At 49.0% G+C, this 27,199-nt stretch overlaps 1 protein-coding gene across 11 annotated transcripts in view; it reads right to left on the reverse strand.

The window, feature by feature from the left end:
* LOC123462992 overlaps positions 1-27,199 on the reverse strand; it is a 99,471-nt gene that overhangs the window by 13,488 nt on the left and 58,784 nt on the right. For 3 of the 11 annotated variants that reach the window (XR_006638624.1, XR_006638620.1, XR_006638622.1), the window contains exons 6-7: positions 20,964-21,107; positions 6,725-6,881 (exon numbers count right to left, since the gene is read on the reverse strand). The exons of 3 other annotated variants lie outside the window; for them this stretch is intronic. The gene's annotated coding sequence lies outside the window, so the exon portion shown is untranslated. Of the gene's footprint in view, positions 1-6,724; positions 6,882-7,120; positions 7,163-20,963; positions 21,108-21,645; positions 21,860-27,199 lie in introns of those variants that run through there. 5 more of the 11 variants (XR_006638623.1, XR_006638627.1, XR_006638626.1 and 2 more) reach the window with 5 other exon arrangements.

A 27,199-nucleotide genomic window follows, 5' to 3' on the forward strand; every position in this document is an offset into this window, starting at 1 on the left:
TGTACCCATCCTTTCACTCCTCCACCACACACGTGTGCACAAGGGAGTCTATTCACACTGCTGTACCCATCCTTCCATTCCTCCACCACACGCGTGTGCACAAGGGAGTCTGTTCACACTGCTGTACCCATCCTTCCATTCCTCCACCACACACGTGTGCACAAGGGAGTCTATTCACACTGCTGTACCCATCCTTCCATTCCTCCACCACACGCGTGTACACAACGGAGTCTATTCACACTGCTGTACCCATCCTTCCATTCCTCCACCACACGCGTGTGCACAAGGGAGTCTATTCACACTGCTGGACCCATCCTTCCATTCCTCCACCACATGCGTGTGCACAAGGGAGTCTATTCACACTACTGTACCCATCCTTCCATTCCTCCACCACACGCGTGTGCACAAGGGAGTCTATTCACACTGCTGTACCCATCCTTCCATTCCTCCACCACACGCGTGTGCACAAGGGAGTCTGTTCACACTGCTGTACCCATCCTTCCATTCCTCCACCACACGCGTGTGCACAAGGGAGTCTATTCACACTGCTGTACCCATCCTTTCACTCCTCCACCACACACGTGTGCACAAGGGAGTCTATTCACACTGCTGTACCCATCCTTCCATTCCTCCACCACACACGTGTGCACAAGGGAGTCTATTTACACTGCTGTACCCATCCTTTCACTCCTCCACCACACACGTGTGCACAAGGGAGTCTATTTACACTGCTGTACCCATCCTTTCACTCCTCCACCACACACGTGTGCACAAGGGAGTCTATTCACACTGCTGTACCCATCCTTCCATTCCTCCACCACACACGTGTGCACAAGGGAGTCTATTCACACTGCTGTACCCATCCTTCCATTCCTCCACCACACGCGTGTGCACAACGGAGTCTATTCACACTGCTGTACCCATCCTTCCATTCCTCCACCACACGCGTGTGCACAAGGGAGTCTATTCACACTGCTGTACCCATCCTTTCACTCCTCCACCACACACGTGTGCACAAGGGAGTCTATTCACACTGCTGGACCCATCCTTCCATTCCTCCACCACATGCGTGTGCACAAGGGAGTCTATTCACACTACTGTACCCATCCTTCCATTCCTCCACCACACGCGTGTGCACAAGGGAGTCTATTCACACTGCTGTACCCATCCTTCCATTCCTCCACCACATGCGTGTGCACAAGGGAGTCTATTCACACTGCTGTACCCATCCTTCCATTCCTCCACCACACGCGTGTGCACAAGGGAGTCTATTCACACTGCTGTACCCATCCTTCCATTCCTCCACCACACGCGTGTGCACAAGGGAGTCTGTTCACACTGCTGTACCCATCCTTCCATTCCTCCACCACACACGTGTGCACCAGGGAGTCTCTTCACACTGCTGTACCCATCCTTCCATTCCTCCACCACACGCGTGTGCACAACGGAGTCTATTCACACTGCTGTACCCATCCTTCCATTCCTCCACCACACGCGTGTGCACAAGGGAGTCTGTTCACACTGCTGTACCCATCCTTCCATTCCTCCACCACACGCGTGTGCACAAGGGAGTCTATTCACACTGCTGTACCCATCCTTCCATTCCTCCACCACACGCGAGTGCACAACGGAGTCTATTCACACTGCTGTACCCATCCTTCCATTCCTCCACCACACGCGTGTGCACAAGGGAGTCTATTCACACTGCTGTACCCATCCTTCCATTCCTCCACCACACGCGTGTGCACAAGGGAGTCTATTCACACTGCTGTACCCATCCTTCCATTCCTCCACCACACGCGTGTGCACAAGGGAGTCTGTTCACACTGCTGTACCCATCCTTCCATTCCTCCACCACACACGTGTGCACAACGGAGTCTATTCACACTGCTGTACCCATCCTTCCATTCCTCCACCACACACTTGTGCACAAGGGAGTCTATTTACACTGCTGTACCCATCCTTTCACTCCTCCACCACACACGTGTGCACAAGGGAGTCTATTCACACTGCTGTACCCATCCTTCCATTCCTCCACCACATGCGTGTGCACAAGGGAGTCTATTCACACTGCTGTACCCATCCTTCCATTCCTCCACCACACGCGTGTACACAACGGAGTCTATTCACACTGCTGTACCCATCCTTCCATTCCTCCACCACACGCGTGTGCACAAGGGAGTCTATTCACACTGCTGTACCCATCCTTCCATTCCTCCACCACACGCGTGTGCACAAGGGAGTCTATTCACACTGCTGTACCCATCCTTCCATTCCTCCACCACACGCGTGTGCACAAGGGAGTCTATTCACACTGCTGTACCCATCCTTCCATTCCTCCACCACACGCGTGTGCACAAGGGAGTCTGTTCACACTGCTGTACCCATCCTTCCATTCCTCCACCACACGCGTGTGCACAACGGAGTCTATTCACACTGCTGTACCCATCCTTCCATTCCTCCACCACATGCGTGTGCACAAGGGAGTCTATTTACACTGCTGTACCCATCCTCCCATTCCTCCACCACACACGTGTGCTCAAGGGAGTCTATTCACACTGCTGTACCCATCCTTCCATTCCTCCACCACACACGTGTGCACCAGGGAGTCTATTCACACTGCTGTACCCATCCTTCCATTCCTCCACCACACGCGTGTGCACAAGGGAGTCTATTCACACTGCTGTACCCATCCTTCCATTCCTCCACCACACGCGTGTGCACAAGGGAGTCTGTTCACACTGCTGTACCCATCCTTCCATTCCTCCACCACACGCGTGTGCACCAGGGAGTCTATTCACACTGCTGTACCCATCCTTCCATTCCTCCACCACACGCGTGTGCACAACGGAGTCTATTCACACTGCTGTACCCATCCTTCCATTCCTCCACCACACGCGTGTGCACCAGGGAGTCTATTCACACTGCTGTACCCATCCTTCCATTTCTCCACCACACACGTGTGCACAAGGGAGTCTATTCACACTGCTGTACCCATCCTTCCATTCCTCCACCACACACGTGTGCACAAGGGAGTCTATTCACACTGCTGTACCCATCCTTCCACTCCTCCACCACACGCGTGTGCACAACAGAGTCTATTCACACTGCTGTACCCATCCTTCCACTCCTCCACCACACGCGTGTGCACAAGGAAGTCTATTCACACACTGCTATACCCCCCTTCCACTGTAAGAATGACTGGCTTAGACCTACTAACCATGAAGAAGACCTACTTTATACATCTTTCTACAAAAAACAGAGCAGCTGATTCCATGTTTCCAACCTCCCCACAAAGCACACCTGAGCCTCCCTGCACACAGTTTCTAGCAGTTACGTTCAACAGCCCAAAGATTCACCCAACTATTTAGATATTGTATCTGGTTCCCACTGAGCTTACCTCTAAGTCAGCAAACTGGCTCTTCATAGTGGCCCATGGATATTTCTTCCCATTGCCAATTCTCAAATAAACTGTCTCATTGGGTCTGAGTCTTTAGGGTTACAGATCCTGTTGAAATCTAAGGAAAGCTAGGAGTCCTTTCTTACAGAGAAATAACGCTATGTAAATACACACAAGATGCTACACACAGCAGCTTCCAGGAACTAGAAATGTCCTCTGAACTCATCTCTGACCTCAGCCAGCTGTGTTTTAAGCCTCAAATGCCACCTACATTTCCAATTCTTCTTCCAGACATTTGCTCTGTTCTTGGGTGCCCCCATTTCCTGCCCTGTGCTCCTGGACATCTTTGTCCAGCCTTGGACACATGTATGCAGAGCCTACACAACTCCCTTGACTAGAACCCAAGGGTCACTGCTGCCTGGGCCCCACCAGCTCAAATCCCAGAACTGGGCATCATGGCAGCCCTGGTAATATGCTTTGCTCTGTCTACAGCCATCCGAAGTGACACATCGCACATGCAACAATGACTCAATTTCATTCTTGAACTTAAGGACAGACGGCAACCACCTTTCCAAAGCCTCACACACCTCTGGCCGGCAACAGCAGCAAGTGTGCTTTTTCCAGTCCCTTTGCCTCAGGGAGGAACACAAATATGTTCAGAGGATGAAGAGCTGTGATGAAGGAAGGCTATGGAGGGCAAGGTCTGGCTCTCTGACCAGATGCTCAGTGGGAGCCTCACCATGAAATGAAAAGCACACCACAGGAGTTGTTCCTTTCTCAGCTGTACAACACAGAAGCCTGAGAGGTTAACGAAGGCCTGAGCTGACAGATGCCAAAAGGAGCACAGAAAGGAACAGCGGTGCAGGGACAATGTCACCACAGTCCCAGAGCTAATCACCTTCCCTTGCCCTGCTCTGGACGGGCCCTGCATGGCCCTGCTCCTTCAGCACTGCCCCAAGTGCGCGCAGCTGTCCGCGACCACCCGGAGGCCCGCCTCCCCCACGCGCACACGTCAGCACTCGGAACTGCTGCCCACCACTGCGACGGCCCGAAGCCCTCGCCCGGGTGCACACCCACCTCAGCACGGGGCCTGAGGAAGGAGGAGACATCACTTTCTCTCTGAGGACACCAGGCAGCACTCACCTTGAACGTCTGCGTCACTCATCATGTGTTCCTGTAAACTTTCTAGGACTTTCTGAATCTCGCTCCTGGCTACACAGCTGTTGTACATGGTCTCGAGGCTGCTGCCAGCCACTTCCTGCAGCCTAGCCTCTCTGAGAAGCAGCTCCACATCCTTGCTTATGTCTGGCACAGGGGTTCACCAATACAAAACACTGCTGACCATGACTTCTGAAGCCCTGGGGCAGAGGCAGGGCAGGGGCAGGGCAGGGAGCTGGTGCAGGTGGCTGTTGCCGGGGAGGTTGGCAGCGTCACAGAGCTTGAGGAAAGCATGGTCACCCGGGCAGCGCCGGGTCAAGTCAGGTCCAGCCGAGGCAGGGCCCTCCGGCCGGTTTTCTGTTAGGCTCACAGAGGAGATGCTGACATTGCATGACTGCTTTCAGCGGAGCTTCCTTCCATAAGAAGGTGTGGCTCTTTGTGCCCAGGCTTCATGGAACTGGGTTAAATGGAGAGAAACAAACTCATGGCCATGTGGCCGACTGGAAGGACATGGATGAGGAAACCTGTCTTCAGAAACCACTCCTCCTCTGAGCAGAGCCATCCACTGTGTCAGGAGAACAGAACCGTGAGGGTGATTAAGGCATTCTATCAGTCCTCTTGGCCCCACTGAAAGATACTCCACAGACACTCAGCCATTCCTCCCGGGCTGTTGGCAAAGCCCTCCACTGACTTCTCATTAGTACCTCCACCAGGGGGCAGGCTTTGGAAAACAAAAGGCGGGGGAACTGGGAAAAACTGGGTATGTGTGAACCCCTTGGAAAGTCCTGACCAGGAAGACTGGGTCCCAGGGAATGACATTAAGCAGATCAGTGGATTCTGACGGAGGAAGGGTAGAGGAAGGGATGGACCAATCTTAAGAGGATCTGCATCATGAGGTGTGAACTGTCCACTCTTGTCTCTCCCCCTACAATACTCCCATAATACTCACACAGCATATGATACAACAGAGCGAAGCCTGAGAACTACCCCAAAGGTTATCTGGTCATGACACACCCATCACCAGAAGAAATTTGAAAGACCCAAGGCCAACCACACTAGAAAAGCACTGTCGGATGACATGTCCACTGAGCACCCTGTCTCAAGAGTATATTTGTGAGGTTTCACATTTTTCCCTGTGTAAAATATCCAAAGAACTTCATTAATCAAATGGAGAGAGAGAATTTTCTTTATAGGTTATTTAATCAGCACCCTCAATGAATATTTTATCTAAATTTAGGAGACACAGTAGCTTCATTATTTATAACCCAGTAGTCATGTTTCAAAATCATTATTGCAATTACTTTTTGCTTCTTTACATAATTAAAGCTCTAATATTCCATCCTGCCCAGAAGGTCACTATTACTAAAGCTGGATGAGATAATTGCTAGAATTCTAGGTGGGTGCTTGAGGTAAAACAGGGGTCCTGCCAAGCATCCTTGCAGGATCACACCTGCTTGAGGAGGTTGTGCCACCAGTGACAGGCCTGGGTGATCCAGAGACAAAACCAGCCTCGTCATGCTGGCTTGGTGGCCGGATGCTCAGTAGCTGTCCTCCTGAATGCACAGGCCAGCCCTGGGCAGGTTCGCCAAGGTAGAGATGAAGGGCTGGGGGCTGAGGTGGCCTGGCGCCTGACAGAGCGAACATGGCATCGGCCCTCAGCAGGCACGGCATGACCCCAGGCAAGAGAGATTACCAGACACCCACACAAACAGTCCTATGCAGGTTTACTATGCTCTAGATAATTTCCTAAAACCCAAACAAGCCATTTTCAATAGAAAATGAGCAACTATTTACCCCCAATATATAGTTTTCGTGTCTTCTAGAATGTTAATTCTATAACCTTCCAATATACTTAAGTAGACCTTAGTAATCATGATAAGTATGATTGCAACCACACCGGAAAGAATCAACTTTCTTATCAATTCTGATTTCTATGATGCTGATTCTCTGCAGGTGTTGACCTTTGTATCACATTCTTAACATTTTCCCCGAAGTTTTTGAGATTTCAGTTATCCTAGTTCAGACCTCACAAGGTCTAAATCTGCTTATACCAGTCAGCAACTGACAGGACAAAACACGTGGACCTAAGGTGGGAACTGAGACAAGGCCTAGAAGTAGAGGCAGATGGACAAGTGGACACTGGCTGCCAGCCATGCCAGTACTCACCCATTGGCAGGGGTCACTGACAAGCCCGATGAAGAGAGGAGAGAGCTAGGTCCGATGGGCCCCAGTGGAGGTGCTGAAGGACACAGCCATGAAGCACTCTGCACAGGCCTTCCACAGCCCATATGACATCTGAGCAGAGCTCAAGAAATTTTGGTAGCTAACAAAACAAACAAACAAACAAACCAGTTACTCAAATATGATTATCCCGAGGACGGCTCCAACCTGCCTGGGCATCCCAGTGAAGGCAGAACCAGAAAGTAGCACAAAAACAGAAAAACTGGGCTGGAGAGATGGCTCAGTGGTTACAGCACTTGCCTGTAAAGCCAGAAGAGCCAGGTTCGATTCCCCAGGACCCACGTAAGCCAGATGTACAAAGTGGCACGTGCATCTGGAATTCGTTTGCAGAGGCCCTTGTGTGCCCATTCATTCTCTTTCTCTCTGTCTCAAATAAGTAAATAAAAATAAAATATAGAAAAAAACACAAACAAAAATACAAGAAAGTAGACACCACAGAAATCATGTGATACAAATAGAAAGTAGACTTAAGCACATTTCTTTCACCATCTAACTTTAATAAGTAACTTTGTTAAATTTAACAAGATAATAAAGAACAGTCCAAAACAATAGGATGATGATATTCCTTCTGTATGCAAAATATAGAGAAAGATCATAAAAGAGGGAATCTCAGCAAGTGTTCAGGTTCGCCAGGCCAGGACCACTGTCATGAGTAGAGCGCTGTACAACTTGCAGTGACCAAAAGTAAGCTGTTAAAAACAGACAGAGAGGGCTGGAGAGATGGCTTAGTGTTTAAGCGCTTGCCTGTGAAGCCTAAGGACCCTGGTTCAAGGCCTGACTCCCCAGGACCCATGTAAACCAGATGCACAAGGTGGTGCATGCGTCTGGAGTTCATTTGCAGTGGCTGGAGGCCCTGGTGTGCCCATTCTTTCTCTCCCTTTCTTTATTTGCCTCTTTCTCTCTCGTTCTTTTTTTTTTTTTTTTTGGTTTTTCGAGGTAGGGTCTCACTCTGGCTCAGGCTGACCTGGAATTCACTATGTAGTCTCAGGGTGGCCTCGAACTCTCGGAGATCCTCCTACCTCTGCCTCCCGAGTGCTGGGATTAAAGGCGTGTGCCACCACGCCCGGCTACTCGGTCATTCTTAAACAAACAAATAAATAAATAAATAACAGACTGACAGAGCTGGGTGTGGAAGCCCCTGCAATCCCTCACTTGAAGACGAGGCCACCTGGGCAACGCAGAGAAACTGCCTCAAAAAAAAAAAAAAAAAAAAACGTGGGCTGGAGAGAGGGCTCAGTGGTGCTTGCTTGCAGAGCTTGACTGCCCAGGTTCGATGTACAAAGTGGTGTGTGCGTCTGGAGTTCATCTGCAGTGGCAGAAAGCCCTGAAGCACCCACACTCACACTCTATTTCTGTCTGACTCTTTCTCCCTCTCTTAAGTAGATAAATAAGAATATTTTAAAAAATATGCTTTAAAACACTGATAGAATATAAATAACTTATGACCACAGAAATGTGTATTGTGTCCAGTGGAATAGAAATGACCACCTCCTGCGGCACTGACCAGTTCCGAACTCCTTTGTAAGTTCACTTGGGGATCCCAAGGTCACACTACGAGCATGTGCAGTGCGGCTCTCCACGGAGCTAGCTGTGTATCTATGTAGCTGTGTATCTATGTAGCTGTGTATCTATGTAGCTGTGTATCTATGTAGCTGTGTATCGATGTAGCTGTGTATCGATGTAGCTGTGTATCGATGTAGCTGTGTATCTATGTAGCTGTGTATCGATGTAGCTGTGTATCTATGTAGCTGTGTATCTATCTAGCTGTGTATCTATCTAGCTGTGTATCTATCTTGCTGGCTTCCTTATTTTTGCTCACACCTTCTGATTAGCAAATAAGTTAAAGAGGATTTCTGACATATGCTCACTTACATCTTCATGAAGGTGGTGATTATATCTTTAAAATTTTATCCTTTAAAGGGTTTTGGTTGTAACATTCTAATGTAAAATAATTAGCTTCCAATGCTTCTCAAATGGAATATGATATGCCAGTAGAAACATCACGTACACACAGAGGATCACGCTGCCCGCAGCGCCGTACCAGGCACAGCCGAGGAAGACGCACCCGCTGCCTCGGCGCAGCACAGACTCCTAGGACTTAGCAGAGGCCCAGAGGGTGAAGGACAGCACGTGTCAAGGGAAAGCCACCCAGCTGGCTGGTGATGTGACACTGCCCAGCTGGGTAACAGCTACCTACAGAGGAGTTTATCAAAAGTCCAAGGGCAGGTGCAGAAGCCAGAAATGACACCCCCCCCCCCCCCCCCGGGCCAGGCCACATGTGACTGTGAGGGAAGCGGCAGCAGCAAGGTAAAGGCACTGGTGATGGGGCTGGCAAGGCACAAGACTGGATCTTATTTTGTAAATTTTTTTAAATATTTTATTTATTTGTAAGCAGAGAGATACAGGCACAGAAAGAGAGAGAGAGAATATTACCAGGGCCTCTAGCCACTGCAACCAAACTCCAGAAACATGCACCACTTTGTACATCTGGCTTTATGTGGGTACTTAGGAACTGAACTCAGGTCATTAGGCTTTATAGGCAAGCACCTTAACTGCTAAGCCATCTCGGCAGCCCGAAGACTGGATTTAAAAAAATTTCTTTCTTTCTTTCTTTGAGAGAGAGAAAGGGTTCAAGTGAGAGACCCTTCTTCGATACATAAGGCAGAGTGTGACTGAGGAAGACACTCAACACTAGCCAACCCCTGGCCTCCACACACACACGCATCCACATACACATACCACACACACACAGACAGAAGATAAGGAAAGACAACAAGCAACTGGACACTGATGAAGGGAAACTCTCTCTCACATCACACTCCTCACCACCAGGAGATCACACTGGGATGAGAACCCACCATCACAGTGGCTGTAAAGCCACCTTCCAAAAACTTCTCAGTGGCTTCTTGTCCAACAGCATGGCAAATATCACCAAAATTTGTAGCACACACCTTTAAAAAGTAAAGCCATCCCCATTAGTCCTTTATCTGCCTTTCTGCCTTAACAAATTGTAAAAGCCAGCGAGCAGGAACCCTGAGAGCAATTATCCCTCCAGTCAGACAGCTAACAAGCTGCCCCAAGCCTGTCGCCCACACAGCACCATGCTAGCTGCCTCAGCCGCATTGAAAACAGGTGATTTACAACTTCTGGGGCTTTCTGGCTCCTAATTGACCTTGATACATAATGCATTTGGTGATAAGGCAAAAACAGGGCTCCAGCTTTCTTTCTGTGTGTGGTAGATGAGGCCCATACTTCTGCCCATGCATTCCGAGGCCGGCAGACAACAAGGTGGACTTGAGGGAGGGACATCACAGCCTCCAAAAGGAGAGCTCCGACAAGCAAGTGTGAAGGTGGGGCCAGGGTTGGGCAAGACCATCCCAGGCAACCAAAGACCTTACTTCTGCCTACTGGCATCTAGCTAGCAGCTGGCATGGCCTGTAGCTCTCACCTGTGCCCAATGGCAACAGGCTCGCTCACACACTCATCTCCAGGTGCACTTTCCAAATGTAGTCAAAACTGGCCACACTGGCCATTTTCCCCTCACACCGTGTCTACTGAAGCAGACAGAAGCTATGGACGCACTAACATGGAACTGCCAGTGTGTTTTGAATCTCTTCTGTTCCCACCTTGCAAACTGGGAAAATCTTCCCTCCGTCACACAGCCCCCAGAACCGTGGGAGCAGCGAGGGTTCCACCCCACTCGTACTCAGCGTGGGTGCCACCTTGCAGATGGTCTGTAGGGAACAAGACAACCAGGGCCACTGGTATATCAAAATATAGACCCCACACCGTATGGATCACCAGCAAAATACACTCCAAAAGAAAGTAAAGGCATCTACAGGCACACTTACCATCTGTTGGAGGCCTGCTGTGGCCACATGCCCATTTGCAGCCAGACAGCTGAACTGTACTGGCTCATTTTCCTGTCCCAAGAGGTCCCTACACCCTGGGTATTACTTATCCTCATTTCTGTCAATGAGGAAACAAAGAGAAAAAAGTTGAGCAAGTGGTGTGACTTCAAACAGATAGTGGAGGAATGGTAAGCACTGTCACAGCAGGATGCAGCAGAAGCAAAGGCAGATAGGCAGCAGGAAGAGAGAAAACAGAAGACAGCGACCATGGAGGGTCCGCTCTGGGCAGGAGGCGCTCGGCAGACGGCAGCGCTGTGACGAGTAGCCAGACCCTACAAAGGCTATGGCTTTGCCACTTTGACAAGTCCCTCTGCAGGGCAGCTGGAAAGATGGCTGTACTCCTTGGGAGGAGGCATGGAGGGCACTACATAAAGGAGAGCCCCAACATTGGACTGAATCCTTTGACCTGTGCAAATACAGGGGAGGGAGGTGAGGAAGTTGAAGGGGAAAGGAAGAGCTGAGTCCTCGCAGCTGCTGACAGCGCCAGGGAAGCAGGCCTGAGCTGCTTCTCAGGACAAAGTGAGCACTCTTCAGGGAAAAGAAGGGAGTCGGGGCTGGGGACATAACTCAGCAGGTAAAGGCATTTATGGGCAGAGCCTGACAGTCTGGTTCAGCTCCCCAGTACTCACATAAAGCCAGATGCACAAAGTAGCACATGCATCTGGAATCTGCGTGCAGTGGCAGGAGGCCCTGGCGTGCCCATACTCACACCCACCATCCCTCTCCCACCCCCTCTTTGCCTCTTTTTCTCTCTCTCTCTCTCAAAGAAATAAATATTTAAAAAGACATTTGTTTGCTTGGTTTTTTTTTTTTGTTTTTTTTTTTTTTGAGGTAGGGTCTCACTCTGGCCTAGGGTGACCTGGAATTAACTATGTAGTCTCAGGGCAGCCTTGAACTCATGGCGATCCTCTTACCTCTGCCTCCCAAGTGCTGGGATTAAAGGCGTGTGCCACCACGTCTGGCTTAAAAAAACATTGTTTAAGGGACTAGAGAGATGGCTCAGTAGTTAAGGCACTTGCCAACAAAGCCTAAAAACCCAGGTTTGACTGACCAGTACCCAAGCAAAGCCAGGTGCACAGTGGTACTTGCATCTGGAGGTCGTTTTCTGTGGCTAAAGGCCCTGGCATACACATTTTTACCCTCTCCACTCCTCCCCCCATGTGTGTGTTTGCTATTTCTCCCTGCTTGAAAATAAATAAAAACATTAAAAAAGAAAAAGAAAAAAGAAGAGGGCTGGGAGACAGTTTAACAGTTAAAGCACTGTGGTCTGCAATGGCTACTGGCTGGGACTCAATTTCCCAGGATCCATGCATGGAAAGCCAGGTGCCCCAAGTCGTACATGCTTCTGGGGTTTGTTTGCAGCAGCTGGAAGCCTTGGTGCGCCCATTTTCATTTACTCTTTCTCTCTCTCTTGCAAATAAAAATATTAAAAATTTAAAAATTAAAGAGAAGAGAATCCAGTTTCCCCAGTGATACATCAACAAAGGACTACAGAACACACAACAATGCAGACCTGTCCCATGGCATCAGTGAACAATCAATAAGAAAAGGGGCTGTACAGATGGCTCAGTGTGTGAAGCACTCATCACGTGACCATGAAAACCCAAGTTCAGATCTTCAGAGCCACACAGAACACTCATGGTGCACCTGCAATCTCTATACTAGGAAGGTGGAGGTGGAGCTGCTGGCTAGTTAATCCAGCCACATTGGTGAGCTCCAGGTTCCTTTAGAGACTGTATCTCAAAAAATAAAACAGAGAAGTCTGGGCATATTCAAGAAGAGTATCAGTCAGTGGAAACAAAACCACAAGAAAAATACAGAGCCTGAACTTGTGATATTAAAAGAATTCAAAGCAGCCATTGTAACGTGCTCGAGGACGACAAGGAGAAGAGTCATGAGGACGAGCAGATCGAGAATCCTGTCAGAAGAATCTAGTAACAGCGCCGCAGCTTTGTGACACAGTTGCCTCGACTGTCGACGGCACTGAGGTGCGCACCTCGCGATGCTCTGTGCAGGCACTTCCAGAGAAGCGGAGGTCACGCCAGAGACAGGCTCTGGGTCTAACAAATGGCTTAATTCACTGGCGAATCCAAGCTCTGAAGAGACTGTAGTGAGGTGGTGAGACTGAAAGGTTAGGGAACACACACACGGTAAAAGAAAACAACTGTAAGATGTTAACAAGCGCAAGAACCCGGTCACCTGGCATCAGTGAGCAATAAGCAAAAGGCAGCGACAGCACAAGGCACCGCCGCAGTGGAATGCCAGCCACAGGTGGGACCACAAGCCTACCAATCCCCATTCTCAGCAGGCTGAGGCAGGAAGATTTTGAGTTCAAGGCCAGCCTGGGGTATGTGATGAGACTATCTCAAAACAACAAGATGAGCTGCAGCAGGAGGCGGCTCTCTGACATCCACGCAGATCCCAGGCTGACTGTGTGAGCATGATCCCGGAAGAGGCCACATGCAGAAGCCAAACAAACTGAGCTACAGGTCACCAAAACGCTGAGCTCTCAGCTGGAGATCAGGAAGCTGTTAGGACAAAAGTGACATCAGAGAAATACGGCTGAATCCAGACTCTTTTTGATGGATCAGTCGTCATATTCAGTGTCCACTCGAAAATGACTACTTGGGTGTCAAAAAGGAAAAGTAATGCATACAGGGAGCATGGGATAGAAACAGGGCTGCGGAGGTGGTTCAGTGGTCGGAGCACTTGGTGCGTAAGCATGAACGAGGACCTGAGTGGGGGCCAGAGCACCATATGAAAGGTGTTACACCTCCGCTGATCTCCTCTGCATTCTCACTTCAATGCCACTGGCAGCCAAGATCACCATCACAAAACTACCATGCTATTGCTTGATGCTTTTTACAGTTTCTAAAATCAGCACCAAGTGGTTCGAATGTTGCAGCTACAAGCAAATAGGGCTTTAAAGCAGCTGTCGGTATTCCCAAACTAAATGCAAAGCAAGTGAATGTGCCCACAGCTCACACAGGGACTCTCTAGTCTAGAGCTACAGAAACTGTAAAGATTATAGAAGACCAGAATGGAAACCTTGAAGCTCAGAGTATAATAAATTTTCTGAATAGGTCTAACAGCAGATCATACATTACAAAATGAGTTATTGAATTAAAAACAAAAGCAATCAACTCTGAACATCATCAGAAAAAAAAAAAAAAAAAGAGCCATGGAACAGCATCAAGAATCACAACTGGGTGGGGCGTGGTGGCGCACGCCTTTAATCCCAGCACTCGGTAGGCAGAGGTAGGAGGATCACCATGAGTTCGAGGCCACCCTGAGACTACATAGCGAATTCCAGGTCAGCTGGGACTAGAGTAAAACCCTACCTCAGAAAAAAAAAGTGTCACAACTGGCTGGCTGGGTGTGGTGGCACACATCTTTTCTCCAGGTAGGAGGATCCTTGTGAGTTCAAGGCCAGCTTGAGACTACATAGTGAATTCCAAGTCAGCCTGAGCTACAGTGAGACCCTACCTTGAACACTCCAAAAGAAAAGAAAAGCAATTAGACTATGTAGAATAGCAAGACACATACAAAAACTCACAAAAGCACAAACACTTTAACATAAATACATATAAGTTGAAAATAAAAGACTGTAACCAATTATGTAATGAGAATAGTATAAAATATTGAGATGATGACATTAGTATCACTGTGGACTGCAATATACAGTCTACTATCAGAAGCATTTCCTAGTGATAAAAGGAACAACGGGGCTGGAGGGATGGCTTAGTGGTCAAGGTGCTTGCCTGCAAAGCCAAAGGACCCAGGTATGATTCCTCAAGACCCACAGAAACCAGATGTACAAGGTGGCACATGTATCTGAAGCTAGTTTGTAGCAGCTGGAGGCCCTGGTGCACCCATCCTCTCCCTCTGTCTCCCTCTTCTCTCTGCCACTTTCTCTCTCTCAAATAAATAAATAAATTTAAAAAGGGTTAAATCACAATGACATGAATATTAAACCTGTGTCTTTAAATACTTAAAACAGAAAAGAAGATAGTCATTAAAATAGTTTTCTTCTTTCAAAGTTAGCAAAATACAAGCAAACAAAATTTTAGGGAAGAAAAGCAGAAGAAATCTATGGCAAAACAAGCCAAGGAGAAAATCAATACAGCTGAAAATTAGGTCAAAACAGTAGTAAGAAAACTGATAACCCTTTGCAAGATTCATTAACAGTAAAGGAAAGAGTGCTGGGGAGATGGCTCAGCAGCTTAAAGGTGCTTCCTTGGGAAGCCTGCCAGCCTGGGTTTGATTCTGCAGTACCCACATAAAGCAGCATATGCATCTGGAGTTCATTCAGTGACAAGAAGCCTTCATGTGCCCATATTTTCTTGTTCTATTCCCCTTGAAAATAGAAAAAGGGGGGGGGGCAGGAGAGATGGCTCACCAGTTAAAGGCACTTTCTTGTAAAACCTTACAACCTGGGTTCAGTTCCACAGTACCTACACAAATCTAGATACACAAAGTGGCAAGTGCGTCTGGAATTCATTTGCAGTGGCAGGAGGTCCTGATGCGCCCATATGCCCTCTGTCTTTCATAAATAAGTAAACAAATAAATAATAAATATATTTTAAAATTTTTTTAAAAAGAAAAAGGGGAGAGAACACAACCTGCCACATCCTAAGTGAAAGGAGGTAATACCACAGACCTGACAGGCAGGAAAGGGATGGTGAAGAAATAATGCTGACAGCTCAGATTAAATTAGCAAGTTATCTTAAATATCCAGCCTACAAGTCTGGGGAGGTCAGTCAGTAAAACACTTGCCTTGCAAGTAGACCTGAGTTTGATCCCCAGAACCCATGTAAGAAAGCTGGGTGGGGTGGCATGTGCTTGTAATTTTGTAATCCCAGCTCTGGGAAGTCAGAGATAGAGGACCTCTATGGCTTCCAATGGCTAGCCAATCGAACCTAACAGGGGAGCTTCAGACCAATAAAAGTCCCTATATCAAAAAGGTACATGGGCCGGGTGTGGTGGTGCATGCCTTTAATCCCAGCACTCGGGAGGCAGAGGTAGGAGGATCACCAAGAGTTTGAGGCCACCTTGAGGCTGCATAGTGAATTCCAGGTCATGCTGAGCTACAGTGAGATCCTACCTCAAAAAAAAAAAAAAAAAAAAAAAAGGCAGATGGTGTTCATGAGGAATAATGCCCAAGGCTGTCTTCTGGCCTCCATACACGTGCATACACACACACATGCATCTGCACACAAATTATCACACAAACACTGGAGAAAAATCCAATGTCTCTAATGACACAGATGAAGGACAAGCAGGAAGCCCTGTCTGTACCAAACTTATGATCAGACCCAGGCTGCAAAGAAAACAAAAGAGCCACAGACTTGACTAGTGAATTCTAAAAAGTATGTGAGGGGAAAATAAAAAACAGTCTTAGACAAAATCTTTCCTACAACAGAAGAAAGAATAGTTCCCAACTCATTTTTGGGTGAGGTAACTCCAACTCTAAAGCTGATGAGATGTACAGGAAGAGAGGGACGAGAGGTGTAATGAAGGAGGGAGGAAATGTGATCAAGATACATTATGTCCAGGTATGAAACTGCCAATAAAGCTGGGTATGGTGGGCCATGCCTAGAATCCCAGTACTTCGGAGGCTGAGGTATAAGGATCACCATGAATTCAAAGTCAGCCTGGGGCTACAGAGTGAGATCCAGGTCTGCCTGGGCTAGAGTGAGACCCTGCCTCAATGCCCCACACAGCCCCATAAAATTTCCAATAAATCAATTTTAATTAAAAAATTTTTTTTCTTTTTTTATAATCATGGAAAATGCTAATAAAAATTTTAAAAAATAAATAAATAAAATAAATATACTTTAAAAAGTCCAGCCCCCCAAAAAATGTAATAGGGGCTGGGCATGGTGGCACAAGTCTTCAATCCCAATACTCAGGAGGCAGAAGTAGGAGGATTGTTGTGAGTTCAAGGCCAACCTGGTCCTACAGAGTGAGTTCTAGGTCAGCCTGGGCTAAAGTAAGACCCTGTCTTGAAAAAAAAAAGTAACAGGAGAGAAAAGTCACCTCTAGTGGTCCTCTTGAGTACAGAAGTGAAAATATTCAAAGCTTCCAGCAAGTGACAGAGAAGGGCTGCCACAGAGAAGCACTCCAGTCAGGCCCAAGGCCAGTAGGCGTGCTTCTCTTAACTTCAAGGCCTCTCTCCTTCCAGCTAGAGTAGCACACTGAGAGTAAGACAGGAACCTCTAGACTCCTACATCACAAAACCAACATTCCCAATGTCTGAGGGTCTGGGGCCTCTTATCACAACACCTTGAGAAAAAAACGCTTCTGTGACGTTTCTGCCAGAAGGATACTATCATCTCAAATCTGAAGAAACATCAGACCAAAAGCCAAGTTAGAAGGCACTCGATAGAAGAACCAGCCTGAACCCTATCAACATCTCAAAGGTACAAAGTTCAAGGAGCTGCTCCAGGTCAGTGGAAGTCAGGGCGGGTAAGGAATGGGGCCTGGCTCCCCGACTGGCGGACCGTGTGCTGAGATGGCATGCAGGCGTGCATGTATTCAGACAGAGAAAAGGATGGAACAAGCTACTATTGGACTGGGGAAAGACCACATAGTTCTTGTGACTGTTCTTGCAACTTTTCTGTGTATGTGACAGAAACAAAATAAAGTGACCCAAAAAGTTTTAAAAATAACTCTCCCCCACCTCTCTCCAAATCAGTAAACGGAAGAGTAGAAGGAAGAAGGAAGGGTGGAAGAAGGAAGGAAAGAGGGAGGAGGGAGGCAGGCGATACATATCCCATCTGTGAGGTTAGTCCCTCAGTCTAGACAGGACAGCACTGCCACGCTCCGGTAAGCCCCTCCCCCCAGGAGACCCTCCCATCACATTTTTGGAAATTTACACAGAAGCAGACAAGAAAAGGGGGTTGGACGGCAAGAACTCTGCTTGGAGTGGGGAAGAGTAGCCAACACCAGAGGGATTCAGAGAGGGGGAAAGGCACACGTATCCAAACTTTGGTACGCACACCTCTGCTCTGGCCCTCAGACTTGTATAGCCAGCCCCACCAGTAACAACGTGAAGCTCCTGTAACCAGGGTAACAGGAAACTACAGAGTTCCCAGCATCAACCTGCCCCCTCCATCGGCCACACCCACATGACCTTATTACTACAACGCAGTACAGAACAAACTCAACCATTAAAAGTCAGCACACAGCGACAAGAAATGATATTCCTGTGGCCCTGGGAACCTGTGTATGGAATGGCGAGCTTCACTTAGTTGCTTGGAGCCAACCATTCTTGGTATCACATAACTACAGCATTCTTCTTAAACAAATGCACAAATAAAAACAACCCTAAAAACAGGAATGATGACAAAAAAAAATGAGGAAGCCTTAATGTGAAAACGTGTTGAGGGAGAAAAACAGGCTTCTGACAATTAGTTATAATCGCAGAATGCTAATGGCCTCCCTGCAAGCAAGAGGAATTATAATTGGTCTCCAGTGGCCTGTTTGTCCTGTCTAGATACAATTACAAGATACAGCTCGCGCAGTCCTCACCAATCCAGCCGTCCCACACTAGCGTCTATCCAGCTCCGACGCTGGGCCTGTGCTGGGTGCTAATAGCGCGAAGCCACTGTGGCCCAGGGAAAGGCGCTCACCATCCCAAGGAGAGCTGAAAAGAGCCTCACAACTCAATCACTAAGGGACAGAAGACAGACACCACCGTCCTTCTGACCGCATACAGCAGGAGGCTCCCACGTTGCTTGGGCTATCTGGAAAGACCTCACGAAGGAAAAGACATTCACATGAGAGAAATCAGCAAACAGTATACAACATCTTCCATGACCTCAGTCAGGCTGGCTTGACCACCTACCTAGTGTCACTGGTCATCTCCTGTGGTTCCAGTCATGGAGGCTACACTGTCCATCTGGTGCAGTCAGCCATCTCCAATGACCTGAGTCACACAGCCATGAGAGTGGCTAGTATCAGAATCAACTGACTGCAACTCCCAGAAAATAAGAGACCGACAGACAGACGTGCATTCTGTCATGTAGCAAATATGCTGTGTCCTCCAGAGTGACCCCTTATTCCCTGAACCTCCTCCAACACGTACACACCACTGCCATAGAGCGTGAGGCGTCGTCAACCTAGCAGGCCCCACTTTCCTTGGGTTGTGCACAAAGCACTTTGGCCATTCCCTCCTTGAAGCGTTCTCAGCTTATTTCCCAGGTGGAAGAGAGTCTGCTCTGCCTGGGCCCCTCAGCCTTGCAGACTAGGGCCTTGGCCTCCAGGGAGAGCAAAAGCCAAGCACAGCAAGGCCAGAGGAGCAGCCGCGCCATGCTGGCGCCGGGATCCATGGGAAGCAGAGAGAGGCCCTCCCGCGCCGCGGAGGACAGAAGTAGGACGTGCGCCCGTGGGTGTGCACTGGGGCCCTGAGCCATGGACCAGCAACTCACTTTGAAAACACAAGATTTATGTGAACTAATTTCTTCCCCAAATGACTTATGAAGATAGTTTTGGAAGGCTTGTTATATTTTCCAAATGTTTCCATAGAAAAAAAATGAGGGGGAATACTGCAGAAAGAATGAAGCATCTAGAAACAAAACAAATAAAAATCACGCAGAAATACTGTGAACATTATTCAGGGCATTATCAGCCTTTAGGGATATTTAGTTGTCAGTTGTAACCTTGGAAACAGGCCTAACCAACTTCCAAAGGAAACAGAAGAGCTAGTTGGCAAAGTTCAGTGTTCAACTGCCAAATACCCCAACCAATGTACTGTCCAGGTCCACTGAGAAGTATCAATTACATTGTATGTAATTACGTGTGCATGTGTGTGTGTGTGTGTGTGTGTAGATGAACCCCATATGAACATAAGGAAGCCAGAAGAGAACACTGGGGGTCTTCTTCTATCACTCACCCACACGTTTCTTCACACAGATTCACACTGAGCTCAGAGCTGCCGTTTTTGGTCAGACTGCCTAACCAGTGAACACCAGTGATTCTCCCCCTTCTGCTCCCCACAGGACTGTGGTTACAGGCATACATGACCATGTCTAGCACTTCACATGGATGCTGAGGAATCAAACTCAGGGCAGGGCAGGCCCTCTCAGACCTTCATGCATTTGTAGCCAGGACTCTTACCCCCAAGCCGTCTCCTCAGCCTCAAATGACATTTCTTGTCAAGACACTAGAAATTTATATAAGAACCCCAGAGAATTTGAACTTTAATAATCGATTATTCTTTGGTCTGACTCATCTTATAAGCATACAAAATATGCAAAAAATTAAATTAGCTTAGAAAGCGAGAGTTTAATGCAGAGTTGAAGATAACTCCTGTAAACGAAGAAAAATTGCCAAGTGTTCTAACACTGCAGCATAATTTTTTAGCCACATGGTGTATAATGGTTCTGCACTTTGGAAAAGAAAATAATTCCATTCTCTAATGTCATTCTTTGTAACAAGAAAACAACTATTTGCTCACTTTTACTGTGCTTATAAGCAAGGCCTGTGAGTTTCAATCTCTATAAATGTGTCCTGCAAGGCTGGAGCAGTGTGAACACCCATAACTCAAGTCAAGCCCCGCGGCCGCATCTGCAGGGCTCCTCGAGGAACAGCGGCTGAGAATCAAGACGGCCTTGGTGACCCCACTGAGCACAGAGGGGCCCAGAAAAGCTGAAGTGTGGCGAGCAAAATGGAAGCCAGTGCAGGTTCATCAAGCACCGGGCTGCTAACACAGGCGCTGGGGAGAGGAGAGGGTCCCTCAACTGTGGCTGGGAACGCCAGTTCAGGCTGCCACGTGGAGAACTAAATGCAGCACAGGGGCACCACCAGCAGCATTTCCAAACCACCAACCTGCCCTCTCACAGCAACTTCTCACTTGCTCATACACCTGCTTTAGCCTTCCCCTCATCTATAGAACAGACACCCAGGGCTAGTCATGGTTTTGTTAACTGTCCAAGTCCCATCTAATATGACCTCACACACCATGCAAGGCTTCTGCCCTTGAGAAATAAGACCATGAAATGAGCAGGTTGTGAACCTTTTTTTTTTTTTTTCCTGGTTAGGACTCCCCCACCTGGGTGCTTGGTGCGCTAAGACCCAGCACTTGCAAAATGAGCTCAAGGCTTCACACGGAACTTTCTGACTGGGGCTGAGCCCCAGCTGCCTGGCTCACGGGAACGGGGCCAGCCAGCCTCACACTGGTGGTGTTTCAGGCCTGTGTGAGCCAGCAGATGGGCAGTCCTGACAGGTGGAGCCCGCCCAGGCAGACTCACACTCACGGCCTCGGCTCCACGCTCATCCTCACTCAGGTGCAGACAGCTCCAGCAGAATCAGACAGCCTTGTTTTCAAAATCATGCTGGGAAATTAGATCTTGTTCCAGAAAAATCAGGAGCGCTTCCTGGCTAGATTTTCTAACCTAGAAGAGGAAAACGGGCAGAAGGTGACATTTGAGGCATGACCACTTCTCTACTAAGCCCAAAAGCCCACCTGAACCCCACTCAGGCCTGGTCTGCTCTACAAGCAATAGTGGGTGCCCAACACTTTCCTCTAGGACTTTATACCCACGTCCACATACGCAAACTTACTTGTGTTCTCATAGTGGGCACCTATGGAGAGCAGTCCCTTGTCTGATCTGCTCTGTCCTCAGCACAAACCTTTTGAGTCTACGGAACTGCTGGATGGGTGGAAGAATGACTGCCTTGCAGGTAACAAAGCTGGGAAGAAAGCATGGCACCCTACTTCTGCTGCTCCGAGAGCCTGGCCTGCCACACCTGAGACCTGAACAGTGTTCTTGCCAAAGGAATGGTGCGTGGAAGGAGCCCAAGGAGCAGCCACGTGGGATACTCCACAGAAAGAAGACCCCCCCCCCCCGGACAGCGTGTGCTAGAGCTCAGGGGCATCTGCAGAAGCTGGAGAGAGATCGTTAGAGAAATAAAAGCAACTACCAGGCTCACTTATCAAGGGAGATGAAGCATGGAACTCGTCACCGTGGCAGAAAGGCAGGAAGACCACAATGGGCCCCGGCAGTGAGCAGACAGATGGCCATCAACAGCAGCTACAAGAGGGTGACTCCGAGGCTACGGCCACAGAGGTAGTGTGACGCGAGGTGTCCGGCCTGCACGTTTCACAAAGATCCTTCTGACCGCGGCCCTCGGAGTGAGCTGCAGGCTATGAGACAAGTGCAGAAGGTCACCCACAACCACAATGGCAGCAGCCAGGTGGGAGGGATGTGGTCCACAGGCTGGTTGTGCCCAGAAAGGTGACGCCGCAGCAGTATTACCAGAAGTGACAGGACCAGGCTCAGGCACAATGATGCAGGTGTCAGATTCTGACTGAGGAGCTGAGGACATAGCGGACTAGAGACAGAGACCAGCCAAGGCCTGCTGTGACGACTGAGGACGCAGAGAGCACAGTGGGGACAGGACAGTCGCAGTGGACACGGAGCCAAATACGAGAAGTTAGAAGCTGCCTAGGGCGGTGGCTGGGTACGATCTGTGTCCAATCTTGGTCATCTTGTGAGTATGAATGTTACAGTTTAGCTCATGAGTAGAAGGCTTGCTGGAAGGTGGTGGAACCTGTAGGACATGTGCCTAGTGGAAGGAAGTCAGGTCCCTGGGGGTTGGTGAGGGTACGGGTGTCTTCTGGGCTCTCAGCTTCCTGCCAACTATGTGAGCTGAGCTCCTTGGCTCCACACCTGTTCTGCCACAATGCTCTACTCACACAGGCCCCAAAGCAACAGAGCTGACCATGGAGTGAAACCATAAGCCAAAACAACCTTTAGTCCTTAAAGTATGGTTACCACTGGGCGAGGTGGCACATGCCTTTAATCCCAGAGGCACAGGTAGGAAGATCGCCATGAGTTCGAAGCTACTCTGAGACTACACAGTGAATTCCAGGTCAGCCTGGGCTAGAGTGAGACCCTACCTCGAAAAAAAATTACATATGTATGTATGTATGTGTGTGTGTGTATATATATATATATATATGTATGTATGTATGTATGTATATGAATATATGAACATACATATATATATGAATATACATATGCACATACATACATATATGGCTAGAGAGATGGCTCAGCAGTTCAAGCGCTTGCCTGAAATACCTATACCTAACTACCTGAGTTTGATTCCTTAGTGTGCACATAAGCCAGATGCACAAAGTGGCACATGCATCTGGAGTTTGTTTGCAGCAGCTAGAGGCCCTGGTACGCTCCTTCTGTCTCTCTCTCTGCTTAAAAATAAATAAATAATATCCTTTAAAAATATATTTACACCACGTGTGTTGATTCATGCCTATAACAACAGCACCTTAGAGGCTTTCGCAGGAGAACTGCTTTGAGTTCAAGGCCAGCACCATCTGGGCCACCTACTGAGTGCCAGAGCAACCAGGGCTACACAGTATGACCTAGTCTCAAACAAAGCAAAAATCAAACAAACAAACTACATTTCCTGGGCTGGAGAGATGTCTCAGTGGTTAAAGGTTCTTTCTCGCAAAGCCTGACAGCTTGGGTTCGACCACCCAGTATCCACAAAAGCCAGTTGCACAATGTTTCATCTGTAGCAGCAGAAAGCCTTGGCGCACTCATTCTTTCTCCCTCTGCCCTAAATGAATGAATAGATAATTTTTGAAAACTCCACTTCCTACATTTCCCTAACAGAAACGCCAGCCCGCTGACCTATGTGCTCTGAGCACTCACAACAGCGCCAGCTGGACTCAATGATCTCATACCAGTCCTGTTTCATAGAAAACGATGACCTGACTTCCTCCAGCAGTCTGCTGAGCACGACACTGGGAGTGCAAAGGCAATGGTCTCCTGGCGCCCTTTCCCCCAGTGGGAAGTCCTACGCCACACGCGAACCACCTTGGCCAAGGGCTGCTTGCAGAACCAATCTTGCAGTGCTGCCATGGGAACAAAAGGGCAGTGCATGGGACACAGGATACCCAGTGAATGCTGGTGATCACTGTCACTAGAAGCCAGGAAATAGCTGCAGAGGGTCAGGGGATTTGTCTGATCATCTTCCTGCTCCACCGGCGGGGTGGAGTTGCACTAACTACCTAATGGGCATGGAGTTAAAGTCTCCTCAGACTCAGGATAGCAGCAGGGACAAAGGGAGCATGGGGATCCAGCAACAAGCAGGAAGAAGCGCCATGTGCACGCAATCTGAGAGCCTGGCTGTGAGCCGGGACCCTGGGTGGGGAAAGCAGGGGAGTGGTTCGCAGAGTGTTGAGGTGCAGGAGATGCCATCTGCACAAGGCCTCACAGCCCCACCACACAGGATCGTACTCAGAGCCACCTGCACCAGTGGGGTGACTGAAGATCTGGAGGCACCGCAGGGTAGCGTTGCATAGCAAGAGAAGGGTGCGGACATCAGAACACAGGGTGCAGAGCTAGGCCACAAGGGCCACACTGGCTCCGTGCGTGCTTAGGGACGTGGCAGTTATTGTGCAGTCCTCTCTCCTGTGATCTCATGTGTCCAGGTAACTTTAAGATTTTAAGCTGTTTTCGACATAAAGCACTGGTTGTTCCGAGCACAGGGGCCGAGTCCATGACCAGGCAGCTGCATGTTTACCGGCTTCCCAGGGCAGCAGGCAAAGCGCGGGGCGGAGGGAAGCGGGGAGCGGGGGCAGACCCGTCCTGAGGCACCCAGCTGCAGGGAGTGGAGTGGGTGGTGGGCTCAGGGTAAAGCCAGAGAGCAGGGACAAAGGAGACTGAAGCACAGTCACGGGGAAGGAAAAAGCCAATGGCACAGCCAGAGTACAAGCTACAAGCTGCCATGACGGGGCCAGAGGGCTGAGAAATGAGGATGCTTCGGGAAGACGCTGGGCTAAGGTAGGCGGAAGTTCAGGCCTGCTAAGGCCAGAGGTTTACAACTGCCTCAGCTCCACAGAATGTACCAAGTGCCAGACCTTGGGCTAGGTCACAGTCAGGAGCTCAGATGTACACATGGTCAAGAGGCTTGTATGTGTGAAGTCCAGAAGCCTCGACAATCCCCAGACAGACTAGTGAGCCTCCGGAGCCAGCTCCGCCATCTAGTCACTGCTGCACTGGCCACAGCCTGTTGCCTCTGAGATAAGAATGAATGGAGGCATTTTTGCGACTTCCCAGGCTGGCAGGAAGAGTGCAGAAGAGGCCCACACCAGTCCTGGAACACAGTACCCACCATCCAGCCATGCTCAAAGAGTGGCACTCCTCCCTGAGTAATGGGGTCACAGCCAATGACCAGGCTGACCCGAGAACCTGAGGCACCAGAGGCAAAGCCAGCAGTCTCCCCGCTGAGCCAGAGCTCTGCCTGCGACTTCCCGCATCAGTGACAGGAGGCAGAGACTGCCGGGACGGGGCGGGGGCACTGCAGGAGCAGGCTGGTCCCAGCAAGCTGGCCGCAGCAGGGGTCATGGGATGGGGCAGGCAGGAAACTTCTCAGTATGACTGACATCCTCATAGCTCTGGGTTTAAGGGCTATGGGGCTGGGGAAGAAGGGGCGCCGCAGTTATGCGGTGATGACAGAAACGGAGACATGGTGTGAGTCTGACTGGGGTAGGAGGTGAGAGAGAAGGATGCCGACAGCTCGGGTTGCGGTGCGGAATTGAACAAAGCACATGCTGGTTCTGTTCACTGCGATGGGGATGAAGATTGAAGGCCTCTATTTTCTCCGTGATGTAAAAGGCAAGGTCACTTGCTTGGCGAAAGGCAGGGTGAGGTGAGGGGGCCTGATGAGAGTGGCAAAGGTCTAAGAGAGCTGCCAAGGGTAATGTGAAAAGCAGCTGATGAGGGACAAGGAAAAGGATTGCCGAGCAGCGCAGCAAGTCCAACCATGATTGGAACACATAAATTTGCGATGGCACCAATCAATGCGTGACGGGGCGCGCTCCCACTGATGGAGCTCAGCCGCGGGGAGTGGAGGCAGCAGGGTCGGGGCCATGGGCTGGGAAGTGGAGGCCACAGGGCCAGGACCAGGCTGTGCGGCAAGGAAGGGAGAGCCATTGTGGCAAAAGCTCTACCAAAGACAGGAGCACGGAGGGACAGTGGGACTGAGAAGAAACAGGAAGTAAATACAGACAACATGAGCTGGAGTCAAAGGCCTCTGGTGGGCAAGAGGGCCAGGATGCTAGGGAAGAGGGAAGCACAGTAAGGTCCCTTGGCAGGTTACTCCTGGAGCTTAGAGGCACAGAAGTTCTAGAGACAGCAAGGTCACAGGCAGCCAACAGAGGTATGCACAGGACATGTGTGATGCAGGCCAAGTGGAGACATAAATTGGCTGACAATAGGGAGAGCTCACCCTGCCACTGATATATGTCCTCAGAAAATAGTGGTGTGAGGTGCCATGCTACACACTGGAATTAAAGTCATACTTTCTGCGTCCACCTTTCTAGCACACAATATATGGCAAAGATAGATAACAAAGGTAAGGAAATGTCTAATCCCCTGAACCACTATAATCTCATTTTCCAAAATGAGTCCTACAATGCCCTATCTACAGCATGCACACATGCTGAAAAGCTAAGCACCCAGCAGAATTAAAAACATGAAGATTATGAGTAAATAGGAAAATGTCTATGGACCACATATGGGCTTTTTGAGGGCAGAAATCCGTCCTACTCGTCACTCTGTCCTCAGGCACAAAGCGCGAGGCGAGGCGAGGCGAGGCTCATCGCAAGCACCGCACTCTGGATAAATGAACAAATGAAAGAAAGCGCAGAGCACTCTGGTCAGACCCGTGTGGGAAGATGTACACACCTCACAGGGGATGGGGACCCCCACATGGGAGGAAGGAGAGGGAGCAGGCAACTGATTCCGCACCGGAGCCCTGAGTCCTGTCATGCTGCTCAGGAGTTTAAGATGACTGGCTATTCTTTTATGAATACCAGATTAAAGAGAAAACACAAGCCAAATTTTTAGAATTTCTTGAAAGCAATAATAAAACATGGTATATCAATAAAACTTAAATACTTTTGCCATTTGCTGAGAGTCATGTACAAAATATGCTGGCACAGACGGCCCTGAAGCCAGGCCAGTCCAAACCATGACTATAAAGTGACAGAAGACCAGCTATCACCCCAAGGCCCAATGTCTACGTGCCATCCCCCTAAGGAGTCTGGAGCCAGGCCACAGCTCTAAGTGCAGGTGCAGCACTCGTGGAAAAGGCGGGCAGAATGGCAAGAGGTGTGCCTGGCAAAGGGTGCTGTGTGGCACAAGGTGCCATCTGAGAGACGCAGGGTATTACCTTCAAAGACATGTCTAGAAGGGAGAGAGGCAATAGGTATGGAAATGGAATTGAAATCAGACTTTCTCCAAATATATTCTGTTCGTTTAAGAATTTTACCTTCGGAATCATACACACATTTGGAACAATTATAAATCGAAATATAAAAGTTAATGCCAGTCTCAAAAATCAACAAATGTCTAGGCACGATGGAGCAGAGCTACATAGGAAGCTGAGGCAGAGGATCACTGGAGCACAGGAGTTTAAAGCCAACCTGAGCAACGCAGTGAGACTTAGATTC

This window comes from Jaculus jaculus, chromosome 8 (assembly GCF_020740685.1).
Source record: "Jaculus jaculus isolate mJacJac1 chromosome 8, mJacJac1.mat.Y.cur, whole genome shotgun sequence".
In the NCBI taxonomy this organism is placed as follows: domain Eukaryota; kingdom Metazoa; phylum Chordata; class Mammalia; order Rodentia; family Dipodidae; genus Jaculus; species Jaculus jaculus.